The 19262-nt window shown below is 43.3% G+C and overlaps 1 long non-coding RNA gene across 1 annotated transcript in view; it reads left to right on the forward strand.

The window, feature by feature from the left end:
• LOC129048939 (uncharacterized) overlaps positions 1-18445 on the forward strand; it is a 32482-nt gene extending 14037 nt beyond the window's left edge. The window contains exons 4-5 of the long non-coding RNA XR_008511647.2: positions 11692-11843; positions 15212-18445. This is a non-coding gene — a long non-coding RNA (uncharacterized LOC129048939). The remainder of the gene's footprint in view (positions 1-11691; positions 11844-15211) is intronic.
• Positions 18446-19262: the final 817 nt, after the last annotated feature.

A 19262-nucleotide genomic window follows, 5' to 3' on the forward strand; every position in this document is an offset into this window, starting at 1 on the left:
GTCTAAATACTCCCCACTACTGAGGCAAGACTTTCTTCCTGAGTACTCTACCCAATGTCAAATTAATTAAGTTTTTAAAATCTGACTAAAAAAACACAATTCAGGCACAATTTCTGGCCCTGTGTTAAACCAGGCACTGTACCCTTTAAAACCTCCTCTTAAAGGTGGTTCCTTCCCCATATTCAGCATTTGGATCAGTATTTTCTCTGCAGAGCTCTGAGATTCTCTTTCTGTGCACCTCTCTCCTCTCTCATATTCTGTCCTCTCAACTTAGACTGCTTTGGTCTCCCCAGACTCTTAGTTTTGTGTCCTCAACTCAGTGAGATCACCAGTCTCTGCCTCAGTTTCCTCTCCCTGAGCCATAGCTTGGAAAATGTCTCAAGGCAGTAAACTAGGGTAATTGTAGGGCTCATTAATTTTATTTTCTGTCTCTGCAGGATCGCTATCCTTTGTTACCTGATACCCAGTGTCCTGAAACTACTGTTTCATATATCTCATCCCTCTTTTTGTTACTGTTTTAGGCAGAAGGATAAAATCTGGTTCCTGTTATTCAATTATAGCCAGAAGCAGAAGTCAGAACTTTGTGTTTGATGTCACCTCAATTTGGATTAAATTGCTAACTTTGTTCCTTAAAGCTTGTGTGATCTCATCAAGTTATATAAACTGCTTGAGTCTTAGTTTATTTTCTGTTAAATGGGATAAACAAACTCTTTTTCAATATGGTACCACAAGAGAAGAATGAGAAAACGTGTGAATCACAGTATGTGCTGATGAAAGAGAGGATGAGCAGCCAGGAAATATGGAAAGAAAAAAATCTCGATGAGAGATTGAGAAGGGAAGAGAGTAAGAGACATGGAGTAGAGATAGCCTGGGAGGGGCCACTTGGGTAAAGGGGATGGGGAAGAGATGTGGGGGAGTAAATGACCAGTGGAGGAGGAGATGGAGGTGGCATAACAGAAGTGAGATAAAGGGAAGGAATTCTGTAGCTGCTCAAGGTTGTGTGGTTGGGGTTCTGCATACAGATGCCCAGCCTAGGGGTGAATGAGGCTGGAAATCTAACCTGAATGCAGCAATCCAGGCCATCTTCCCAGAGAAAGGCACTTTTACCTTCTCTCAGAGGCTCCTGCCACCAAGCTATGGCTTATGGGTACATCTGCCTGGAGGCATGTGCTTTCCTAATTTGCACAAAGGTGCTGTGAAGGCTGAGAGGCCCTGTCAACAGACACTGGATATGCTGGATATAGAGACACTTATCACCTTAGAGCAAAACATCTCTTTTGGCTGGGAACTTTGGACAGTAAAGAGCTTAATGCCATTTATTCATTCGTTTATTCACTTGTTGGGGCATTCATTCATCCAACAATCATTACAGTCAGTACCACAATGGGCCAGGCACTATGCTGGGGGCTAGGGATAAAGTGAACAGGGCACAGTTTCTGCTTTCTAGAATAGAGGTGTCACAGGTTATGTGATGTGGTACCTGTGGTCTGACAGTGAGAGGAGAGAAGTCAAGGTGGGGACCAAGAGACCACCTGGACTGTAGAGCTGACCAGGTTACCATCACCAGTGGGACAGGATGACTTCTGGTTTGCACTCCCAGTGCATCCAACTCTCTCTACTGCCTATCAGCCTTAGGAAGAAGGATGTTGGCATTAGGTTTGGGGATAGCAGAGCCAGTCTGGTGAGCCTGAGAGAAGTGTTGGGAGCTTTTGTTGGAATGTGGAGTGCTCAGCACCTGGCATTCTCTCTGAGTACCAGTCAACATCTCTTACATTTTCCCTGAGGGGGTATGTTCAACTATCACAAAAAACTATCATCCACACAGTCAAGAAAGACTCTGTCCAGATTTTTAAACCTAATATCCACAGGTTGTTCCTGACTCTCCTTTGTGGCCTCGGTATCATAATTCCATTCTTGTCTTTAGTGTTCAAATCCAGGAATATGTTTAAAATGCTATACCTGGACTTAGAAAAATAAAATCTGAAGGGACTTGCAGAGGGTGATTTTTTTATTTTAAATTTGCTGAATAGACAAAACAGTCATGTGATATAACATGCAAAAGCTACAAAATGATATTTTGAAAGTAAGTTTCCCAGCTACCCAGTTACCTTCTCCAGAAGCAACTGTTATTACCTGTTTTGTATGTCTTTCCAGAGACTCTTTATACAAAAGGAAGCAAATATGTACATACATAGGGGCATAGGCTTTTTTATTAATACACAAATGCTGACTCACTACATAAATATAGATGTACATATAGTTCTGCAGTTTGCTGTTGCACTTAAATATATAGGAAATCTCTCATCAATTTTAACTTGTTTATTGAGTAATATTAACCCTATGAACATGAAGTGGTTTATTTTTCTGTAACCATTGCTTTCACATGTATCCCATCAAATATCCCTTTCTGATCTGGTTGCACACATACTGGACTTTGCATGCTAACTTTCTGACTTGAATTCATCTTTCTTTCTCTAGTACAAGGTATCAGTCCTATGCTAGCAATGTCCCAAATGAATTGCTTTCAGAAAGTGTAAGACTTAAGGAGAATTTTTTGTTTTAAATTAGGAAATACAAAACTCCTTCTTGGGTCAGATTCATTTTAATTCTCTGAAGTTACTTGGGCTGCCAAATCACATACCTTCCTTCCTTTTTGATTGAAGCTTTGGAGCCTATATTAGTCCGTTTTCACACTGCTGATAAAGACATACCCGAGACTGCGCAATTTACAAAGGAAGGAGGTTTATTGGACTTACAGTTCCACGTGGCTAGGGAGGCCTCACAATCATGGTGGAAGGTAAAAGGCAGGGAGGGGCAAGTTGTGTCTTACATGGATGGTGGCAGGCAAAAAGAGAGAGCTTGTGCTGGCAAACTTCCATTTTCTTAAACTATCACCCTCGTGAGATTCATTCACTCTCATGAGAACAGTTCAGGAAAGACCCACCTGCATAACTAAATCACCTCTCACTGGGTTCCTCCCATGACACGTGGGAATTGTGGGAGTTGCAATTCAAGATGAGATTTGGGTGGGGACACAGCCAAAACATATCAGAGCCAGGATCCCATTTACTGGGGCTAGGTCCCCACTCAGCTAAGGAAAGGGAAGGTTAGAGAAGAGGACTCCCAGCCTCAGAGGTTCAGTGGCTTCAGAGAGTTCAGGTAGGCAGTGAGAGCAAAGGAGCCAGAGGCAAGAAGCAAAAATGGGGGATTGGGAAAAGGAAGGAGGGGGGAAAGGCAGGAGTCACAGGGTCCCAGAGGAATGACTGCCTGGCCCAAGTGGGGCTGCTCACTAAATGTGTGTCATGTAACCTAGATCCTGCCAAGCTGCTGTCCCATGTTGGGAGAAATGATGCAAAAGAGGGCCAGGGGGATTTTCTGGGAATTCAGCAGTAAGAGGTGCTCTAGGGGGTCTCAAAGGTGGCCCATGGACCACCGGCACTAGAATTTTTTGCAGCACTTATGACATGCACAGATTGTTGACCTTTCTTCCAAACCACATCTCTGGGGAGAGGATTTTAGGACTTCCCATGTTTACAATGTTCCTCCTAGTGATCTAGAAGCACCCTTATATGTTGTCCAAGCTCCGTATCTGACCTGACCTGGGAGAATACAGCTAGAGAAAAACCCAGGTCTAAGGAAAGGAAAGCAAATAATTCAACTAGAAAATAAAGAATGCAAAAAAGCAGACCCCACCCTCACCCCATGGAATGTAAGATGAGTCCCCTAGAAGGAAGCATGGTAGGATGGGGGTGGCTAAGGCAGAAAGCCCACTGAACAGCCCATAGAGCCAGAGAAGCTTTAAGAGACTTTCCTGGCCAGACGTGGTGGATCACACCTGTAATCCCAGCACTTTGGGAGGCCAAGGTGGGCAGATCATAAGGTCAGGAGTTCAAGACCAGCCTGGCCAACATGCTGAAACCCTGCCTCTACTAAAAATACAAAAATTAGCTGGGTGTCGTGGCATGCACCTGTAATCCCAGGTACTTGGGAGGCTGAGCAGGAGAATCACTTGAACTCGGGAGGTGGAGGTTGCAGTTAGCCGGAGGTTGCAGTGAGTCAAGAGCGCATCACTGCACTCCAGCCTGGGTAACAGAGCAAGACTGTGTCTCAAAAAAAAAAAAAAAAAAAAAGAAAAAAGAAAAAAAAGACCTTCTTGGCTTCGTTTTGGGGTATGTTTCTGGGTATAGGGTTCTAGCTGGCTGACACTTACAAATAATATGAGAAAAGGGGCAGATAGTAAGGTAATTCCTGAGGTGCTGGGTCATTGCTTTTGACCCTTAGAAAGTCCTGTAACCATCGCCATCTCTCCAGCTTGTTGCTGCTATCAGTTGCCTGCTCACCACCTTTGGATTTCATTATGGGGTCTTGTGGTACAGACTCCAGTTCTCAGCATCTTGTTAACTTTCTGTTCTGTCTAAGCACTAGTTCACCCACCCTCGTGGATGTGGGGTAAAGTTTACTGAAAGTGAGGTAAAACACTCCCAACTTCCAGCACTGGTTGTCCTTACATATTTCTTTTAATGAAATTGAAACCTAACCATTGGCTGTGCTCAGAATAAACTGCATAGTGTATTGTATAACTTGATTTTGATCACTGCCTGAGAATGCCAGTGACCTTTGAGAGGCCATGCTCTGAGGCTCATGTGATCAGCATGTACTATGCTGTGGATTCACCAGCATCATTTGAAAATGTGCTCTGCCATGATGACACTCATGCAGGAGCAGGCAGTTTTTTGCCTTTGTACAAACAGCAGGAGACTAACTTAGGGCAGATTAATTTTTTTAGCCTGAGTATCTATTCACACTTATTTAAAGTTTAATACCCTCTATACAAATGTTCAAGAGAAAAGTCAATACATAATCTTGGTAGCCATTCTTAGACAATTATTATAACAAAATGACTACCTGAAAATGAGATTTTTCCAAATTATAAAATGGCTGCTTGATTTTTCACAATGAAAATTGTACAAATTGTTTTCAAAGTTATTTTAAATGCAATTTGTGCTAATTAAGCTTGTGCTAAGTAAATAACATTAGTTAGAAATGCTTTTAACATATTTGAAAAGCTTCAAAATGTTTTCCTCTATTTCCTTTGTTTTCAATTTTTCTATTTATCCATTTTTCCTCTGCCTCTCTCCCTTCCCCTGGTTCTTTAGTTATTTCAGAGAATTTTGTTCAAGAATCTGAGACCGTGGAAAAGATCTTAGTATTTTTGTTGTTTGTTTGTTTGTTTTAAAAAACAATCCCTGTTCATCAAAATCTCCTAGTATGCTTTTCCAAAAATGTAGACTCCTTGGCCCTACCTACGGAAAGGAGTCTGTACTTCTTTTTTTTTTTTTTTTTTTTTTTGAGACAGAGTCTCACTCTGTTCCCCAGGCTAGAGTGCAGTGGCACGATCTTGGCTCTCAACAATCTTTGCCTCCCAGGTTCAAGCAATTCTCCTGGCTCAGCCTCCTGAGTAACTGGGACTACAGGTGCATGCCAACGCACCCAATTAATTTTTTGTATGTTAGTATAGATGGAGTTTCACCACGTTGCCCAGGCTGGTCTCTAGCTCCTAAACTCAGGCAATCCACCCATTTCGGCCTCCCAAAGTCCTCAAGTGCTAGGATTACAGGCGTGAGCCACTGTACCCGGCAAGTCTGTACTTTTAAAAACTTTCAACTGGGCATGGTGGCTCACGCCTGTAATCCCAGCACTTTGGGAGGCCAAGGCCGGAGGATCACCTGAGGTTGGGAGTTCGAGACCAACCTGACCAACATGGAGAAACCCCATCTCTACTAAAAATACAAAATTAGCCAGGCATGGTGGCATGTGCCTGTAATCCCAGCTACTTGGGAGGCTGAGGCAGGAGAATTGCTTGAACCGAGGAGGCGGAGGTTTTGGTGAGCTGAGATCTCACCATTGCACTCTAGCCCGGGCAACAAGAGCGAAACTCCATCTCAAAAAAACAAAACAAAACAAAACAAAACATTCCAAGTAATTCAAAGAGGCACTCCCAGCTGAAAACCATGGCTCTTCAGCATATGATAGACACTCAGTTCACTGATTCACTTGCTCACTCAATGTGTATAGGGCACATCTGTGGATTAGACACTATTCTAGGTGCTTGAGATCAATCAGAAAACCAAGCTTACAAAAATTCTTGGCTTTGCAGAGCTTACACAATAGCATCTCTTAAAACAAAACAAAACAAAATAAAAAACCCATTCAGATTTCTGCACCGTCCACCAACTCAGATTACACCCATAAACTCTGTTGCCTATCTTGCACAAAATGTTTGTGGCTTGGTCATAGAAGGCTTATCTATGCCCAGATAAAATATGGAAGGATAAGAGCATGAATCCTCAAAGTGAAACCAATGGCAGGTATACAAGAGCCATCGTCAATGATTTCCTCCCTCCCCATACTGTCTTCTTGGAGAACTTGCCCTCACTCCCATCTCAGAATTTCTGCTCCCGTAGTTTCTACTGAGTGGGTCCTGAGCTACATGCATCCTATCATGGCTGAGCTGCTTGGACCAGGGGCAGATACATGATCAAGCTGGGTCAATCTAATTTTCTTCTGGGAAGTTTAGAATGTACACTTAGAAAATTCAGTGGGGTTGCTAATTAAAATGCTTGCAAGGGTCTAGCGGGTAACATAATGAGTGATACAGGTAAAAGGAAACCAATAACACAACTGCTATGGTAGACAGCATCTGATCCATGACCTTGGGGTCTGGGATCCTGCTATGAACTGGATGTTTGTGTTCCCCTGGCTTAGTTTATTTTGTGCTGCTATAGCAGAATACCACAGACTGGGTGATATATAAAAAATAGAAGCTTATTTGGCTCATGGTTCTGAAGGCTGGGAAGTCCAAACGGCGCTGGCATCTGGTGAGGGCCTTTGTGCTGCATTATCCCATGGCGAAGGGCAGAAGGCAGAAGGGCAAACAAGCATGCAAGACAAAGAAAGGATGGGGGCCAGAATGTATCCTTTTATCAGGAACCCATTCCCACAATAACTGACTGCTCCTGTGATAATGACGTTAATCCATTCCTAATCACTTCTTAATACTGTTACTCTGGAAATTAAATTTCCACGAGTTTTTGAGACCGTAGCACTCCCCAAAATTCATATGTTGAAATCCTAACCCATAATGTGATGGTTTTTGGAGATGGGACCTTTAGGAGGTAATTAGCTCATGAGAGTAGAGACCTCATGATAGAATTAGTGCCCTTGTAAGAAAAGACATGAAAGAAATTCCTTCCTCTCTGTATTCTTTGCCATGTGAGAGAACCAGAAAGACAGCCCTTACCAGAAACCAACCATGCTGGCACCCTGGTCTCAGACATCCCAGCCTCTAGAACTGTGAGAAATAAATGTTTCTTGTTTGTGCCACCCAGTCTGCAGTATTCTTGTTAGAGCAGCCTGAGCTAAGATAGATACAACAGAGAGAGTGGCAAACTGGAGAGCACAGGCTCTGTGCCAAGGAGGTGGCCATCATTCAACTCCAGCCAATTGCTGTCACATGTAATCCCAGTTTGCCAGGTTTTCTGATATTTACAGAAGTCCAGAATTCATGTTTTCATATGAAATCTCAAAATAATTATTTTATGTTTGAAAAAAATTCGTGTTGTCCAAAGCAAACACAGTTGCAGGCCATGTCTGCTGTAGCACACCACTTTGCATTCTCTGGCTGCTCTAGCCAGTCTCTAGACTGTCCTTGTTGGAAACAAGGACAAGAAAGTATGGCAAACCAGGGGCTGAGGATGCTGTGTTTGGTACACGTGTCCAGGGAAGCAGAGACAGCCACACTGCAGATATAAAATAAAAGAGTGGTAATGACAAAAGCAGAGATTAAAAAACAACCAACCAACAAAAAACAAACTAAAAAGTGGTAGAAAGAAAGACCTGGGTCCTGACAGCATAGTTTTTATTCTAGTTTTTTCTTCTAGTATGTAGCTCTGGACCTTGGTTTCTGTAAGATATCCTTGTTTTCTTATTTTTTATTTATTTATTTATTTGTTTTTTGAGACAGTCTCACTCTGTCACCAGGCTGGAGTGCAGTGGCGTGGTCTCGGCTCACTACAACCTCCGCCTCCCAGGTTCAAGCAATTCTCCTGCCTCAGCCTCCTGGGTAGCTGGGACTACAGGTGCCCGCCACCATGCCTGGCTAATTTTTCTTTTTTCCCCCGAGATGGAGACTTGCTCTTGTCGCCCAGGCTGGAGTGCAATGGTGCAATCTTGATTCACTGCAACCTCTACCTCCCAGGTTCAAGCAATTCTCCTGCCTCCGCCTCCCGAGTAGCTGGGATTACACGTGCCCGCCACCACACCCAGCTAATTTTGGTAATTTTAGTAGAGACAGGGTTTCACCATGTTGGCCTCAAACTCCTGACCTCATGATCCGCCTGCCTTGGCCTCCCAAAGTACCAGGTTTATAGCCATGAGCCACTGCGCCCGGCCTTTTGTTTCCTTATAATAAATCACCTTTTTTTTTTTGCTTAAACTTCTGTTACATACACTCAGTCACTAATAAAGGTTGTGGGTGTTTGTTATCTTCTTCCTAGTCAAAGGGTAGCATTGTTACTAAGCATTAGCATAACTACTATTGACTCTTCTGTGTGTCAGTGGGTTTGGTATATATCAGTAGCAACATATGGTCTTGGCATGTGGTTTTGATTTATTGAAATGAACCAATGTTCACCTAAACCAGTGGTTTCCAGACCTGGCTGTGCATCAGAATCATCTGGGGAGCCTTGGGGGAAAATATACATCCTCTAGATGACCCCAGACCTGGACAATCAGAGACTTCTCAGGTGCAGCCTGGAGACCACATTATAAGCTCCCCAGGGGATTCTGATGCAGCCAGCCCAGCACTTGTCTGAGAATCAGAGTTTGGGAACAACCATGAGAGACCACCATCAGGGATGGACCATGCCTGAGTTGGGGTTGGCAGTGTCAGGAATAATCAGTTGCTTGGCTGTTGAAAAAGTATCTCTTCTTTACCAAGAAGTTGAAAAAGAAAAGGGGAAGAAAAAAATGATCTCAAAGAGATACCAACTTCCAAATTAGATTATCCTATGTTATAGTCCAAAAGTTTCCCACCATGCCCCCATATCCTCTCTTGAATTGAGGTAGCAGGTTGGGAGTAAGAGACTCTGGAGCCTCTTGGTTAAATTCCATGTGGGAATTACAGTTGTCTAATTTCCTTTTATTACATGGTGGTGAAGGAGCATTACTGCTGAAAGAGCTGTCTGTGAAGCTTCTTTGTGATATGACAGAAGTGCCCAGATGAGTGAGTGGACCCTCAGATCTTGGGGCTAATAACATTAAAGACACTTGTAATCAAACCCTCTTACTTAAAACACTCCAAATACCTCATAAAGGCAGGAGCTTTAGATGCTAATGTGATTTCCAATACTTAAATAAGCATTGTATCTTCTAATATGCACTTCTGGAGTGTGTGAGCTGTTGCTCAGCCAGAGAAGGGGTCACTTAGTTGTAGATCTGGTTACTTTTTTGAAGCTATTATTGTATATGCAGGCAAGACCCGAACTGGCCGAGCATCACTTCCACCATGCTCTGTTGATCAAAACAGCCAGGCTTTCCCTGATTTAAGGAGAAGAGAAATAAATCCCATCTCTTAACAGAAGGAATGTCAAAAAATTATTAGCCATCTTTAACCTGCCTCTTCAAGTTTCCTTTCATTAATGAGGTCATCTGTTTTGGTTACTGAGGGAAACTCAAAACTCTCAGGACCTAGATACCTGATAATGCTGAACAGCTACATTTTCCCATATATTTTATTATATGGGAATGGATGGCAATAGTTAACTATCAATAAACATTTATTGAGCACTCCTGGTAGACGGAACTTTGTATTGTGATATCAATTATAGAAATTAATTTTGTAGTAAAAATTGTAGAAATCACAGTCTTGGTTTTGGTAAATATACTTGGGCTATACTGAATGTGAATGGGACACATCTAGAAGATAAGGTCAAGGGCAATATGGTTCTAAGAGCTGAGATAGGAATTTATCTCAGAACCGAGTTCTCTGTGGTACTGTGAATCTCTGGTTCTTGGCCTCCTTGACTCTTGACTTCCTGATATGAGACAAGAACATTGGACTTGGCTTGGCCTTCAAGGCTTATGTTCTCCTGGTTCCACCTTTTTGTTCTCCTGGTGTTTGATTTGCTGCTTTTTCCTGCTCTGCACCCTGAGATCCCTGCCTCACTGCTCTTGACCAGCTTATGACCAACACATTGCCTGAAGTCTGAATTGGGTCTATTTCTAGCTCCCGAGGCTCTACCTTGAGGCTCTGCTAAAAGTGTGCAACTGCTCTACACAGACATAGCTGATCTTAGCACACTTTCTCAAAACCTTGACTTACTGGAAGAGACTTAAGTGTCATCATACCAGTGATCTTTAATCTCCTTCATTTCATTGAAGACTTTTCAATTTTGCATTTCCATGGCGTTCCTGGAAGTGGTCCCTAAGCCCATTGAAGAAAATTGAGCAGAATTAGGCTGTGCTATTGGTGGAGGCAAGAACTTTGAGAAGAAGTAACAGGAAAAAGAAAGCTCTTTGGGCTAGTGATGTGTTAAAGAGTCTTCATCTATGAGCCATTATGATAGATGGTATTTCAGCTGGCTAAATACTTCAGTTTCCTTTCCATAGGAGAGTTGTGCATTGCCATTTCACTGAAATCAGGCTTGGTCACAGGACTTACTTTGGCCAAAGAAATGTGAGTGAGGTCACCAAATGGCCGCTAGGGATCCTCTTCTTCAGGCATTCACGCCCTAGTGTAACCCCCTTCTACACTGAGTCAGGGATGGCCCTGTGGTCAATAGAGTATGGCAGGAGTGACAATATGTGATTTCAAAGACAAAGTTATACAAAGCTTCTGACTTCCCATTTAGGATCATTGGTCTGGGAAGGTCATGAACTATAGTACGAGGACACTAAAACAACTCCATGAAAGACAAACATGGAGAGCAACTGAAGCCCCAACCAGTAACCAGCAACAACTTGCCAGCCTTGTGAACGAGCTACTTTGAAAGTAGATATTCCAGCCCTAGACAAGCCTTCAGATGAGGCAGCCTCAGCTACAATCTCATGAGAGATCTTGAACAAGAGCCATGCAGCCTGAATTCCTGACCCACAGAAACTGTGAGATAATAAATGACTACATTTTGAAGTGATTTGTTATACAGCAATAGGTAGCTAATACCATGAGTATAAGTAATATGGGTTGCTTCCCACAATGTGAAAACATTAAGAGCCAACTTGTGTTTTCCCAAGTTCTCTTTCACTTCCAAAATTATGCCTGTTATGCCCCAGGCAGAGATTGCTTTATGAATTTGGGTCCTAGAATAAAGGCAACATGGAGTGCAACCATAGCTGATCCTAGATGAATGTGGTGCATGAGCAAGAAATAAGTTTTTGTGGTTGTGAGTCCTTGAGTTTTTGGGGTGGTCTACTACCACAGCATAACCCAGCCTATTTTGGCTAATATAGCTACAGATCATCCATATTCCAAGTTAAATTCAAATTGTATCTTTTTTTAAAGATATGCATTAATGGGGGGATTACTGGAGGTAGAAGAGATATCTGATGTATATGTGGATAGTAACTGCAGGGAAGAGGGAACTAGAGATTTGACAGTCCTGCCTGAGCATCCTGCCCTGTCCTCTCTTTCAGCAGGCCCTTGTGTCTGAGAATGACTGCTTCTGTGATCTGATGAGCACATGTGGTGTGCATCCAGTGGCTCTGCTCTTAAACTAGGCCCATGACTACCAACAGTCATTCTTCCTGGGCTGCTGAGACCAGAAAATAAAAGTGCCTTCCAAATGGTGAGTGGGCATTGCTCAATGACTGCTAATAGCTATTCTACATGCTGGGTAACAGTTTTTGGATGAGTTAGAAAAAAATCCAGATTTTATTGACTTTATTGCTAATTATATCATCTTTGGAAAGGAACCACCTGGAGGAAGGGAGGAGAAAAGAGTTCAAACTCATTTGCAAAGTTGTATGTCTTTTCCCAGTTTAGTAGTCATTACTTACATAATCTCTTGAGAGAGTAGCCTGGAACACCAGGTGTGGCATTTTTCTAATTAAGATGAAAGGCAGGGGAAAAGTATATGAGCATTACTCAAGGTATAACAGAGAGATACAAAACAGGGGAAAAGTATATGAGCGTTACTCAAGTACAACTGAGAGATACAAAATGGGAAAAATGTATGAGTGTTACTCAAGTACAACTGAGAGGTACAAAATGAGAAAAGTGTATGAGTGTTATTCAAGTATAACTGAGAGATACAAAACGGGGTAAAAATATATGAGCATTACTCAAGTATAACGGAGAGATACGAAACAGGGGGAACATATATATGTAAGCATTGTCTCAAGCTGATTTGTGAGGTGCAATGGGCATTGTCAGATTCAGGCTCCCAGCGTTCAGGTACCTTGAGAGAGGTCCAGACACTAATGCCCTGAGAGGACACAGAGAGAAACAGGAAGCCATTTGCCCCTTGATATGATGAATCCTTGGGTAATTTTGGAAGTTATCTGGCCTTCTGTGGAGAAAGACAAAGAATCAGTCCAGTTATTCCTTTGCCCTCCTATCCCCAGAGGGCACTGAATTTTATCTCCCCGTGTCCAGGGCACCTCATTCTTATAACTTCTGTGATCATTCTGGTGCTCTTCTCTAAATCTTCTTCCCCAGGGCTGACCTCAGTTGAATTCCAGGCCTGAATTTGAAGCTTTCTCTGGGTATCTCCCTCCATGTATGTCTTTCTCTCCTACATGTACCTCAAACCTCTCCATCCACCAAGCCGACTGGCTTCTCATCCTTCATTGCCAATTTCCTTTAACCTCTCTTATAGGAACCCAGGCTAAAACTTTGCAGTCCTTTCTGACAGTTTCCATGTAGGCTCAGCCTCAAAAAGCCTATCATACCTGCAGCTCTTCCCCAAAACATTTCTTCTAGCCAGGGTGCCCTGCTCAGACAAAGTGACCTTGCCTCCCTGTCCACAGCTGACTGGACTCGAAGCACTGGCAGCTAAATTAGTGAGACTGTTGCCTCACAAAGACAATGGATGTAAACTGAATTGTCAAGATCTTCCCTCTCAAAGTTCCAACTAGAGATTCAGAGAGCAAGTCGATTAGCCAGTGGGGAGTAGAAGTTAAAAGACACATAGAGGAAAGATGAGAGACAGATATAAAATCATGTGCCACAAGACTGCAAAAGCTAAGGGGAAGCAAGTTGTGAGACAAGAGAAGTCCTTAGTAGCAAGCTACGGAGCAATAGCAGATAGAAGACCAATGGCGTGCTGCTGCTGACGGGGTGGCAAGGCAACCTCCTAATAGCACTTCTTCCAGTGCCTGAATAGCGCTTGCGGAGGGCCTGGTTTATGGCTTCTCCTCTGTCGTCGCTCTCCTTGTTTGGTGCATTTGAGTGAGAGTCTGTTTTGCACAATTCAGAGTCTAACACCTCCCCCACCCTCTCAGACTCCCAATTCAATCAATAAACAGGTCCCAGAAATTCTAACTCCAACGTATCTACTAACTGCCACCTCCTCTCTCTTCCCTTTGGCACTGCTCAGTCCAGGCCCTTGCTTTTTGTGGATTTTTGTTTGTTTGTTTGTTCTGTTTTTTGTTTTGAGACAAGGTCTGGCTCTGTCACCCAGGCTGGAGTGCAGTGCCACAATCTTGGCTGACTGAAACCTCCACCTCCCAGGCTCAAGCCGTCCTTCCACCTCAGCCTCCCAAGTAGCTGGGACTACAGGTGCACACCACCACACCAGCCTACTTTTTGTATTTTTTGTAGAGACAGGGTTTTGCCATCTTGCCCAGGCTGGTCTCAAACTCATGAGCTCAAGCAATCTGCCTCTGCCTGCCTCGGCCTCCCAGAGGGCTGGGATTATAGGTCTGAGCCACCACGCCCAGCCAGGCCCTTGTTCTTTCTCATCTAGCCTGCTGTATGAGCATCCTGACGTGTCTCCAGTTCCTCCCTCACACAGCCTTCAGAGATCCTGTTTAATGCATATTTCAAAGCATTGGTCCTTGATCATCTCTAACAGGTCCCTATTGCTGACAGGTCAGTTCACATTTCTTGACAGGGCATTCAAGGCTGATTATGATTTGGCTTCAAATTTCTCTTCAGCTTTAGCTTCCACTACATCTATCTTAGTTATCTCTTGCTGCATAACCTATTACCCCCAAATTTAGCAGCTTAAAACAATAAACATTTATCATTTCACATGGTTTCTGGGCACCTGAGAACAGCTTGGCTGGGAGGTTCTAGCTGAGGGTCACTCTCAAGGTTGTGGTGAAGTCGTGATCCAGGGCTGCAGTCATCTGAAGGTGATGAAGGATCCATTTCGAAGGTCACTTATGTGCTGCTGAAACTTCAGTCCCTCAATACGTGAGTCTCTCCATAGGGTGAGTGATCCAAGACAAATAAGGCATACGAGACAGTGACCAAGATGGAAGCTGCAGTGTCTTCTATAACTTATTTCAGAAGTGGCACACCATCCCTTCTACTGTGTTCCACTGGTTGCACAGACCAACCCTGATACTGTGTGGGAGAGGACTATAGAAACATGCGAATACCGGGAGGTAGGAGTTCCTAGGGCCATGTTATGGGTTGGCTAGCTCAGTCTCCCTCTACAACTTTTGCTTTCCGATCTGTCATACCCTAGCATGACTCTGGGCCTTAGTTCAAGTCTATTCCCACAGTCCAGAAGACTTTTTATATATCAAAATCCTATTCATTTTTTAATGCCCAGAACAGTCACCTCCTCCTTGAATCTTTGATTTCTACAGGCAGAATGAATCACTTTTCTCTTTGAACCGACACAGTCCTCTGCTTTCTGTGTTTGGCTCCATCTTGTGCAATAGTTACCTGTTTACATTTTCATCTGCTTTCTAGAGGAGCAGGATCTTTCTTTACTTATTATTTCTATTATGTTCACTGAAGAAAACCCAGAATACCAATAAGAATGAAAAAAAGAACAAAAATGACCTGAAATCTCAGAAATTACCCAGAGACCATCATCCTAGGGGTGGAGCCTGGGCCAACACCACGGAGGGTGATACAAATGACAGAGTCTGATGGTCAGGAAGGGGCCAGGGCCCACTGTGCTTTAGAGTTCCAGCAGCTAGACCCTTGCTGGAAGGGCCTCTCATGTGTGTTCACCAAGACCACGTCTCTTCTCAGGTGCTTCCCACAGAGGGCTGCTCCAATGGCCTGACTCACCTGCGATGGGTGCAGTGTGGAAGAAAGAGCACACACAACCCTGGGATTTCCTGATCTCACATTGACCAACTTGCAACTGGGAAACTTACTTCAACTCTCAGAGCTGCAGGTTACTTATCTGGAAATCGAGTATCATCTTACCTGCCATTGAGTTTTTGAACAAGGCCTGGCACATCATAGTCACTCAAAAGTGATAGGTTTCTGCTCCTTCCCTTGGAAACAAATTGTAGTAGATGGTTCCTGTTATAGACTGCACATGTGTGTCCCTGCCCAAATTCCTGTGTCAAAATCTTAACCTCCAATGTGATGGTATTAGAATGTGGAGTCTTTCGGAAGTAATTAGGTCATGAATGTGGAGCCCTCTTCTAAGAAGAGACATGAGACAGCTTGATCTCACTCTGCTCTCCACCATCTGAGGATACAAGGGAGGGTGGCCATCCACAACCCAAGCACTTCTTGGGCCCTCCCCAGACACTGGAACTGCCAGCACCTTGATCTTGGACTTCTCAGCCTCCAGAACTGTGAGAAATAAATGTTTGTTGTTTAAGCCACCCATTCTATAGCAAATTGTTATAGTAGCCCAAACTGATTAAGACAGAAATTGGTAATGAGAAGTGGGATGCTGCTGTACCTGAACATGTGAAAGTAGCTGTGGAACTGGGTAATGGGTAGAGGCTGGAAGACTTTTGAGGTACATGCTAGAAAAACCCAATATTGCTGCAAAGGGACGGCTAAAGGGAGGACTGCTGGAGGTTCACAAGGAGAGGGGAGACCTGTAGAGAAAACATATTTTTTGGAGAATATGTACGTTATCATGAGCACAATATTGGTCGAAATATGTATGGTAAAGGCCATTCTGATGAGGTCTCAGATGCAAATGAGGAGCACATAGGACAATGAAGAAAAGCCCATCTTTGTTGTAGAGTAGCAAAGAGCTTGGCTGAATTATGTTCAAATTCTAGTGTTTTGTGGAATGCAGAACTTGCAAGCAATGATCCTGGATATTTAGCTGAGCAGATTTTTAAGTAAAATGTTGAAGGAGAGGCATGGTGTCTCCTGACCACTTGTGGTAAAATGCAAGGGGAAAGAAATGACTTAAGGACAGAATTATTAAGCAAACAGGAACCAGAACTTAAAGATTTGGAAAATTCTCAGCCTTTTCATAACACAAAAGTGAGAAAGTATGTTCAGAAGAAAACACTAAGGAGGTGGCAAACTGATACTTTAATAAGGAGATTAGTGCAGGTGTGAATCATGGACTTAATCAGCCATCTCAAAAAAACATCAAGAGTAGTGATGAGATTATACCAGCAGAAACACTGCCAGCTGAGACTAACAGAAACAGAGAAAACAGGAAGGGACAAGGGAGGGAGGGAAAGAAGGAAGGAAGGAAGGAAGGAAGGAAGGAAGGAAAGAAGGAAAGAAGGAAAGAAGGGAGGGAGGGAGTGGAGGGAAGGAAGGAAGGAAGGACATGGGAAGAAGGCCTCCCGAAGGTGGTTCACAGAACATCAGGCAATTCCCTAGGTTTCAACAGGGTACAGGGCCTTCAAAAGAAGCCATGACAATGTGCCTCCCAGAGCTTTGCAGGTGATATTGCCACCCCAGTGGGCATGGAGGACAGATCATCAAGCCAAAGAGGATTAGTCTCAAGCCTTAAGACCTCATGGGATTTGCCTCACTGAGGCCCCATCACCTTTTCCTTCTCTCCAACTTCTCCCTTCTGGAATGAGACTGTCTATCCTCTGACTATCCAACCATATTGCACTTTTGAAGCACATTACTTGTTTTGTTTCACAGGTTCACAGATGCAGAGGGATTTTGGCTCAGGATGAATTGCACCTTCAGTCTCACCCAAACCTGATTTAGATAATATTTCAATGAGACTTTGGACTTTAGACTTTACAGTTGATGCTGCAACCAGTTAAGGCTTTTGGGATTGTCGGAATGGAATGAATGTATTTTGCATGTGAGAAGAACATGAAGTGCGGGGGGCCATGGGCAGAATATTATGGATTGCATGATTTTGTCTCCCTAGAATACATATGTTGAAATTCTAATCCCCAGTGTGATGGTATTATGTGGTGGGAACTTTGGGAGGTAATTAGGTTATGAGGGTGGAGACCTCATGTAAAGGATTAGTGCCCTTATAAGAAGAAACACAAGCGTTTGCTTCCTGTCTCTGCTCTCCACTATGTGAAGATAGAACAAGAAGATGGCCATCTGCAAACCAGGAAGACAGTCCTCATCAGACACTGGATCTGCCAGCACCTTGATCCTGGACTTCACAGCCTCCAGAACTGTGAGAAATACATATATGTTTTTTAAAGCACCCAGTCTGTGGCACTTTGTTATAGCAACCTGAACTAAAACAGTTGCTATTGAACTCTGTTCAGAGCTCCAGATGTCCTGTGCTGGCACTGGGCAGGGTGCTCTCCTGGGCCATTTCATCAGCTCAGAGGCCTCACCTTCCACCATATGCTGAAGACCTCAAACCTACATCACAGTGAGACCTCCCATGAGGTCTAGGCTATTAAGTTGTAAGATCTATAAAAGCTTTCATCACCTCACTTCCCTACTGGCCTTTACTCACCCTTCAAAATGATAATTGTGTTAGTCATTGAAAGATGTGGCTGGGATGAGAGTTCAGTATACAGACTCTGCAGCTGGACTGCCTGGGTTCTGCCCTGGTTCCACCATTAACTAGCTGGTATCCATGGACAAATTGGTATCTTCTCGGTGCCCCAGCTCCCTCTTCTCTAGAATGAGGGGTAATGACAGTGTCTCCCTCATAGATTGAATGTGAGGATTAGATGAGTTTAACAGATGTAAAGTACTTACAACAGTTCCTGGCACATAATAAGCCCTTACTGTATTAGGAACTAGCTTATTCTGTGCTTGTTAGTGTTTTAATTTAATTCTTAGAGTAGCCCGATGAGGCTTTGAGAGAACTTGCCCAGTTCCAGAGCTTAAGCTCTCAACTCCGTGCTGTTTTCTTGTCTTAAGGCATAAACACTGTTGAGCCTTGGCTGATTCCTGGCAAAGCCAGGCGCTCCCCTCCTCCATGTTGTCACTGTACTCCAGGCTTGCTCACCCTACTGTGAGCTTGTGCATCAGCTCTCCACAGCTGCTTCTCATCTGTAAAAAATCAGACTTCGTTTGTCTCATTCTTGCCATAGAACGCCTTGTCCAATTATATGCAAGCTTAGTACATGTTGTTAAATAAAAGATTCAATAAATGAATTCATAAACATATTCATTGAAATGGCTGCTTTACCTCCTTTCTTCTTCCAAATAGTGTATAATATGCAACTTATTTTAAATTACGGTTTCATTACAAAAGTATTACATGTTCATCATAAAAAACTTATCTGTTTATATATGTGCGTGCACACACACACACAGCGGTATCTTAAATGTGGCCCTTCCAGAGGCCATGTCCTCATCTTTGAGTCCACACTATAAGATAACTCACAGTTTTTAAATAAACTTTTTATTTAAGGGTATTTTAGATGAACAGAAACATTGTAAAGATAGCACAGAGAGTTCCCATATACCCCACATCAAGCGTCCCTTATTCTTGGCATCTAACATTAGTATGGTACATTTGTCACAATCAATGAACCAATTTTGACAAATTTTTATTAACAGAGGTCTGCACTTCATTCAGATTTTCTGTTTCCCCCAATGCCTCTTTTCTGTCCCAGAATCCCATTCTAAGTTTACTACATTCTAAGTTTACTACAGTCTACTTAGTTGTCATGTATGCTTAGGCTCCTCTTGGCTGTGACAGTTTCTCAGTCTTTTAAGAACTGAAAAAATACCTAGTGGGTTATGTAGATCAAGCCATTCTCCCTACCACAGCTCTAGCTGGCATGCTTTCCCTGAAAGGAATATTCAGATGAAGCTTCTGGAGATTAAACAGGAGCCACAGAACTGGTTGGTGGAAGAACCTGAATTAAACTCTATACCTCCTGACGTCCCGGTGGTGAGAATGTCCAACCACATGGGGAAG

The sequence above is a fragment of the Pongo abelii genome, chromosome 1, assembly GCF_028885655.2.
Source record: "Pongo abelii isolate AG06213 chromosome 1, NHGRI_mPonAbe1-v2.0_pri, whole genome shotgun sequence".
Classification (NCBI taxonomy): Eukaryota; Metazoa; Chordata; class Mammalia; order Primates; family Hominidae; genus Pongo; species Pongo abelii.